Consider the following 9,146-nt stretch of genomic DNA (forward strand, 5'->3'; position numbering starts at 1 on the left):
CAAACTTTTTTTTTTTTTACTAATGAAAAAGTTCAAACTTAATTTTTTTAAAAAAGTACATGTTGGAACAACTAGTAACAAAAGAAAAGAATAACGAAAACAAACGATACTGAACACACAAAAGTTTGATAACAGAGTTTTTCAGGTGGCGGGTACGTCTTCGACTGTTGAATTCAGCACAACACGTTTCTATTAAATGAATGAATGAATTAGAGTTTCAATATTACCAACAATATTTATAATAATAATAATAAGAGTCAGGATCCGTTGACACCAACTAGTTTGACACCAAATGTTACACCTCTCAATAACGTTTTAACCGATATAAATTTTATAAAATCCACCGTTGGATTGAAAGTTTACATCATATAGATCATTTGTGTAAAATTTCAAATAAATCCAAAATCATTTGATATGCTATTGAGACACATAAAGATTAACGGCATTTAAAAAAATACAAAAACCGTTAATTTTGATGTATCTCAATAACATATCAAATGATTTTGGATTTATTTGAAATTTTACACAAATGATCTATATGATGTAAACTTTCAATCCAACGGTGGATTTTATAAAATTTATATCGGTTAAAACGTTATTGAGAGGTGTAACATTTGGTGTCAAACTAGTTGGTGTCAACGGATCCTGACTCTAATAATAATTCCATTCACTTCGCTCTATCATCAGCTCCTGGACCGACTCCAACCTCATACTAATGCGTATGAACCATACTCAATAGCACACTATAAAATCTCAAATCTTAACATATTCTTATATTTTCTTTCTTGTAAGGTACACCATTACATATATCTCTGGTAAACAATGATTACACATTTAGTTAGTTATGATTTATTTACTATATATAAATATGTAAAAGATACTAACACTAGTTTGTTTTTCCTATTGATTGATTATATAAGTTTTATTTATAATCAACACTCTCATTATTAATACTATTTGTTATATTATTTTATAGTTTTTCTTATATTTAATTTGATCTTAAATATAAATAAAAGTTAAAAAATATATAATTTAAATTTAAAACAAATATGTTTTGACTTTTTTTATATTTGAGAAAAGAAAAAATATGAGTCTTTTTTTAAAATAGTAATAATTACTATTCACTATTCAGTATATGATTTAACAGGTTAAAAGTATAATTGGAAAAAAGAGAAAAGAAAAAGAGGGTTTTGACAAAAGCAAGGGGTCCCAATCAAGTGCATGTATGATGTGTATATGAATCATGACTCATGAGCCCCTAAATAAGTGGTCCCAAATACCTTGGCTCTCATGCATCACACATATACTTGCAGACATCACCACAGCATAATTATTCAATAAAATTAAAAATTGTGGGTCTAGAAACTTTCTTATATTATTAATATTTCTACTTTAATTTGTTGTCTTATCCTAAAAAACCCCTAATTTCAAAATCTTATCTCTTTAATCAATTTTTGACAACACCCAAAGGATAACTTACTTAACTTATATGTGTAACAAATAAAATAGAATAACCATTGAGTAGGAAAAAAATGTACAAGGAAGGAAATAATAACCCACTCATGATCAATAAGTAATTAATTAAATAATTAATAATAAACCCTTTCAAGGTTGTTTGAGGTAATCCCATCATTTGCATGGAAAGACATGGTATATTAAAATTGAGAATTTCTACATCACAAAATAGTTTTCAATCACAATCAACAAGTAACTATTATTGTGTAAGAATGAGCAGTGACAAATTTTAGGCATGTGATGTTAATAGGACTAAAATTTTGGAAGTGAGGGACAATATTCTTCATGTAGCTATAAGGGTATAAATAATCCATCAAGAAAGCAATACACAATATTGGTAGGCGCTATTTAATAGTACTATTTATATATATGGTCTTTTATAATTTATATTTATTCACAACACAAGGTGTCATTCTCATTGAGATCAATGTCAATTTATTTCATATAAATAAATATACTACTTGGGTGCATTTGGATTCTTTCATGAAAATTGAAAACTCTATGGAACTTTTTGTTCTTAATATATTTGGTTTCAGTTTTCACAGTTAGAGTAAAAGCATATTGGATCTATAACATATACTGACACTATGAAAACGAGAGTAAAAAGGTTGTGCTCATCATTTACTCGTGAATATTCATATGTCAGAAGCATTGATAGTTACTGGCTAGTGTACTATTTTTGTTGTTGGTGTTGACAATTACTATACTAGTAGTTACTAGTGTACTTGATATAAACCTTAAAGTTGAAAGCAATGTTTTAAAAATCAAAGAAGATCTATAACACTTTTAGATCATGCATGGTTTAACAATTCAATAAATTAAACTACAATTGAATTGGAGTAACTAGTAGTATTTCTGAAGTACTAGTCAACAAAATTAAATATGGTATATATATTTTTGAATTTGTGTACTTAATATTTTAAAAACATAAAATATTATTTTTAATATAAAATTTACCTTTGAATCGTCTTAACTAATATCGAAGTTGAAATTGATTTAATTAAGTTCTACGTCAGAAACAAATATTTGAGTTATCGTATTCACATGAAATCGTGTGATATTTAAAACCGTTCAACAATTAAGAACTTGAATCAGCCCAGTCATGTCAAGTACATGAAACTTGAACAAAATTAAGAAAGTCAACCAATTGGAATAGAATTGTTTGTAATTGTTGTATGTGAATTATCAACACATCTTGTGTGTTCCTAAATCTCCAAAGTCACACAATGGTCTATTAGGTGTTCCTTTAACAAGTAATTCCATTCTCTGCACCCATAACTTCAATGCACCAAAATTGTGTGCAATCATATGTTACTCAACAAGTGAGTATCATGATCTTCTAATTCAAATAAAAACACACCAAAGTGCTTATGGCGTGAAGTACACGCCTTGCATCTTAGGATGATGACATAATAAAAACACTTTGATAAATATAAGAGGTATTAGAATAAATATATATATTAATGTTAATCTTAATCATTCAAATTCTTGATATGAAAAAGCCAATGTTAATTTGTTCCCTTGGGGAATTGTAAAAGCCAATAACATATGATCTACAAGCTTAAGTTTAATCTTCTATGTTGAGAGTTACTTTGTACATCAACTAAGTTTCTCATCAATATACAAGCTTAGATTGATGTAGAATATTCATTGTATATCCTCTCTTAGAGAGGTAGAAATCTCGAGGTGAAAACTTTGAATACTATATATATTCATTGATTATATAGTGAAGTTAAATATCCTTTTGAGTATAGAGGGCAAAATCACTAAGTTAACGATGGACCGGACTAACTGACCATTTTGATAGTAAACCAATACAAAAATATCTACTCATTTCTCTCCTTCATTATCTATCTGTTTTAGTTTTGATTATATATATTTTTTATGATTTAATTTCAACTATATTGTGTTTAGATTAATATCATGTAAAATTCATATTTTTTAAATGTATTTATCTTTTTATATATGGTCATTTCTATATTATAAATTAAATACATCAATTTTTATTAAATCATTTTTTTTATAAAAGTTGTTGGCGCAGCAAGAAGCACTCACACACACACTTGAATCACAGCAGGCTTGCAAATCACACACACTCTGCACAGGCTCAGGCTTGCCAATGAGCACAGTTGCAGGTTCACAACTTTTGCAAGCTTTGATCAAATTGAATGGAAAAGAATGAAGAAGAATTGATGATATGAATGTGTTGAAGAAGATGATAAAATGTAGAGAAAAAGAGAGTTTTTATTCATCCACTTGGGGCACAAAAGAAAGGGTTACATCCACTAATTGATGCATCTAATGCATTTATACTTTGCTTGACACACCAAGCAATTACAATCAAAAATTAAAACTAACCCCTAATAAACTCTCTAACTAACTCTAGAGACACTTCTAACTAACCACAATGGTTTGTTAGCTTAACTAACTAACAAACTAACCAATTACTTGCCACCTAAGCTATTGGTTGTAACAAACTTATGTTTACTTACTCAACAAGTAACAACTTAGAGATATGAATTACACAATGAATTTCACAAAATTCAACACTCCCCCTTAATTCATACTCTCTAAGGATCTTATGCACATCAAGCCTTTCAACCTTAAGAAGGTTTCCACTGTCACAGCCTTGGTTAGCACATCTGCAATCTGCAGCTCTGTCCTGCAGTGTTCTAGCTTGAGCCTTCCATTGCTTACCTGCTCTCTCAGATAATGGAATCTCATTTCTATATGCTTGCTCCTGCCATGAGCCACTGGATTCTTAGCCAAATTAATTGCAGATAGGTTGTCAACTTTGAGTGTTACTGAACTACACTCCACATTGCTTATCTCTGTGATCAAATTGCTTAACCAAACACCTTGACAAGCACTTAGGGAAGCAGCAATGTATTCAGCTTCACAAGTAGACAGAGCTACCACTGGTTCTTTCCTTGAGCACCATGAAATTGGTGCACCACCATACAGAAAGATGTAGCCAGCTGTGGATTTTCTGTCATCCTTGTCTCCACACCAATTTGAATCAGTGTATCCAACCAAATCAAAGTTGCTTCCATCTGGTGTTTGAAAAACAATTCCATTGTCTAGTGTCCCTTTAATGTACCTTAAGATTCTCTTTGCTGCAGACAAATGAGACATCTTAGGCCTTTCCATGTATCTACTGACTATGCCAACACTATAGGCTATATCAGGCCTAGTGTTGCATAGATACCTCAAAGATCCAATGAGTCTTTTGTACTCAGTTGAATCCACATCTCTTTCATCTGTTTCTTTAGTCAACTGAAGCCTTGGTTCTGATGGAGTAAGTGCTGGATTGCATTTATCCATTTCAAACCTCTTCAAAATCTCACTTGCATACTTTCTCTGATGCAATATTAAGCCTTCACTAGTTTTCTGAAATTCAATCCCTAAGAAATATGAAATGTGACCAAGGTCAACCATTTCAAATTCCTTCATCATGTCCACTTTGAATTTGCTGATTTGAGCCTCATTGCTTCCAGTAATTAACAGATCATCAACATATAGGCACAGTAAAATTGTATCACTGGTTGCAGACTTCATCACATACACTCCATGCTCAGTTATACATTTACTGAAGCCAATATCACTCAAAAATCTGTCTATTCTTTTGTTCCAGGCCCTTGGAGCTTGCTTAAGCCCATACAGTGCTTTGTTCAGCTTGTATACCTTTGATTCATTTTCTTTATCTATGAACCCTGGTGGTTGAACCACATATACTTCCTCTTCAAGTGGACCATTCAGAAAAGCACATTTTACATCCATTTGATGCATTGACCATCTATTGTAATGTGCTAATGCAGTCACTAACCTTATTGTCTCCATTCTAGCAACTGGAGCAAACACCTCATTGAAGTCTATTCCTTCTTTCTGCAGGAAGCCTTTCACTACTAGCCTTGCCTTATGCCTTGTTATTTCACCTTTAGGGTTCACTTTCACCTTGTAAACCCACTTCACACCAATTACTTTCTTATCATCTGGAAGGTTAACTAACTTCCAAGTGTTGTTTCTTTCTATTGACTCAATTTCTTCATTCATAGCAGCTAGCCATTTCTCATCTTTTACTGCATCTTCAAAGTTCACTGGTTCAGTTTCTACATTGAATGCCAAGTGAACTAAATCACCCTCAGTAGTGATCTCATTATCTCTTGTAATGATGCAGTCATTGAGTCTTACTGATGGAACTCTGGCCCTTGTTGATCTTCTCAGTTCATTGTCACTAGCAGCTTCTTCTGTCACTACTTGATCATTATCAAACACAATGCTTACTGAATCTTTTCTTTTGTTATTTGACCAGTCCCATTCTTTCAACTCATCTATGATAACATCTCTACTAATAACTATAGACTTGCTTATAGGATTGTAGAGTCTGTATCCACCAGTTGAATGATATCCAACCATTATCATCATTTCACTCTTGTCATCTAGCTTTCTTCTTGTCTGATCAGGAATGTGTCTATAAGCTATAGAACCAAACACCTTCAAATGACTCACATTAGGTTTGTTCCCAGACCAGCATTCTTCAGGAGTTACATTGTTTAATCTTTTGGTAGGACATCTGTTAAGCACATAGCAGGCAGTGTTCACTGCTTCACCCCACAATTCCTTTGGTAAATGCTTACCTTTAAGCATGCATCTTACCATATTCATTATGGTTCTATTCCTTCTCTCAGCACTTCCATTCTGTTGAGGTGTATAGGGTGGTATCACTTCATGAATAATGCCTTCTGCTTCACAAAATTCAGTGAATTCACCTGACACATATTCACCTCCCCCATCAGTCTTTAACACTTTCAGCTCATGACCACTTTGCTTTTCAACCATAGACTTGAATCTCTTAAAAACATTAAACACTTCACTTTTCTTGTTGATAAGATAAGTCCATAGTTTTCTGCTGTAATCATCAACAAATGATACAAAGTATCTATTTCCACCTGTTGAATCAACTTGCATTGGTCCACATACATCAGAGTAGATCACTTCCAATACACACTTGGTTCTACTCATCACATGCTTATTGAAGCTGTCTCTGTGTTGCTTGGACTGTACACAATCTTCACATATTTCATTTGGAATTTGAATTTTAGGCAAGCCAGATACCATGTGCTTACTATGCATCATGTTTAAATCTCTAAAATTCAAGTGTCCAAATCTATAATGCCAATTCCAATCATCTTTCTCTACTGCTGTAGCCAGACACTTATGATCCAATACATTGAGTTCAATTTTGAAAGTCCTATTTTTTGACATTGGAGCTTTCAAAATTAACTTTCTGTTTGAATCCATTAATCTCATCATATTGTCTTCTATGGCTATCTTATAATTCTTCTCTAGCAGTTGGCCTATGCTAAGAAGGTTGCATTTCATACCTGGTATATAGAGTACATCATTGATGAAGGCTTCATCACCATTCTTGCTTCTGATGCACACAACTCCTACACCTTCTGAGTTCAATGTGCTATCATTTGCAAATTTCACCTTGTTTTTGTGTGATTGGTTGAAGCTGGTAAACCAATCCTTTCTTCCTGTCATGTGTGTTGAACAGCCTGAATCCAAGTACCATTCCTCACCACAGCTCATATCTTCTTTAGTTGTTACCATGAACATCACAGGATCATCACTGTCATCTTGCTTAGCTATCTTTGCCTCATCATCTTGTGACTCTTTCTTGGACCAACACTCATCAGCAAAGTGTCCATATTTCTGGCAATTGTAACACTGAACATTGCTTTTATCAAATCTTTTCTTGCCACCTCTTCCACCTCTTCCATTAAAACCACCTCTTTGATTTTCATTCTTTTGATTTGTGTTACTAGATTCTGGTTTATCTTTGTTACCAGCATTGTTGTGCCCTCCTCTCCCTTTGTTACCATTCCATTTACCCTTTCCCTTCTTATCTTTGTAATTCTGTTGAGCCTGCAGAGCAATTTCACTTTTAGACTTGTCAGAATTTCTCTGATTCATTCTTTGTTCATGTGCTTCTAAAGATCCCTGTAATTCTTCAACTTTCATGCTATCAAGATCTTTAGATTCCTCTATAGCTGCTACTACATAATCAAACCTTGGAGATAATGATCTCAGAATCTTCTCTACTCTCATTGAACAAGACACAGTTTCACCACATGCTTTCATTTCATTAACCAGTTTTGCAACTCTAGTAAAGAAATCACTTACAGTTTCTTTATCCTCCATTAGCAGCTGTTCAAATTGTCTTCTTAGGGTTTGTAATTTCACTTTATTTACCTTCTGATCACCAGCATAAGCTGCAGCCAAAATATCCCAAGCCTGTTTTGCAGACTCACAGTCACCAACTTTCTCAAATATATCTGGACTTACACTTTGATGGATTATGAATAAGGCTTTGAAGTCCTTCTTCTTCAACTCTTTGTGCTGAGTTCTTTGATTTTCTGTTGCTCCTTCTGTGAGTGGATCCACACCATTCGTAACTTGATCCATCACATCTTGATAGTTGAACAAGACTTTCATCTGCTTGCTCCAACTGTCATAGTTCTTTCCATCCAAGACTGGTAAATTTGCAGGGAATTGACCATTGTTGAAGGTTGCCATGGTTATAGCACGAACCAGGCTCTTGATGCCAGTTGTTGGCGCAGCAAGAAGCACTCACACACACACTTGAATCACAGCAGGCTTGCAAATCACACACACTCTGCACAGGCTCAGGCTTGCCAATGAGCACAATTGCAGGTTCACAACTTTTGCAAGCTTTGATCAAATTGAATGGAAAAGAATGAAGAAGAATTGATGATATGAATGTGTTGAAGAAGATGATAAAATGTAGAGAAAAAGAGAGTTTTTATTCATCCACTTGGGGCACAAAAGAAAGGGTTACATCCACTAATTGATGCATCTAGTGCATTTATACTTTGCTTGACACACCAAGCAATTACAATCAAAAATTAAAACTAACCCCTAACAAACTCTCTAACTAACTCTAGAGACACTTCTAACTAACCACAATGGTTTGTTAGCTTAACTAACTAACAAACTAACCAATTACTTGCCACCTAAGCTATTGGTTGTAACAAACTTATGTTTACTTACTTAACAAGTAACAACTTAGAGATATGAATTACACAATGAATTTCACAAAATTCAACAAAAATGACATGAGATAAATACTTACTTTCACAACAAATCTTTGATGTATCCGAAACATCAATCTCATTACAAAAATTGTACAAGCCCGTACTTTTGTCTTCTAAATGGAATTAGGTTTGTATATATTGATATCTACTAAATTAACCAAATAGATAAGTGACACATATCACATCATAGAAACCGCAAGGGTCTCTTTTACTTGATACTGAACTCATTCTCTGTCGATGTTTATGGGTGTGACTGCATATATTATAAAAATGGATATTATAAATTGCATTATATTGTCCCTTTAATTGCATATATATGTGTGTGCTCTATCCATTTCAATATTGTTATCATGGGACTTGATTTGCTTGCTGATGGTATTGTCTCACCCTTTTCTTGTTCCAATTTCTTTTATCAAGAAAATGACTTCAAAAGAACAATACACTTGAAAAAGTTCCATGATTTTTTACTTAAACAATTCTATCTAGTTGTAGTACGTGTCGATAATAGAC

Source organism: Trifolium pratense, linkage group LG6 (assembly GCF_020283565.1).
Source record: "Trifolium pratense cultivar HEN17-A07 linkage group LG6, ARS_RC_1.1, whole genome shotgun sequence".
NCBI classification, from domain to species: domain Eukaryota; kingdom Viridiplantae; phylum Streptophyta; class Magnoliopsida; order Fabales; family Fabaceae; genus Trifolium; species Trifolium pratense.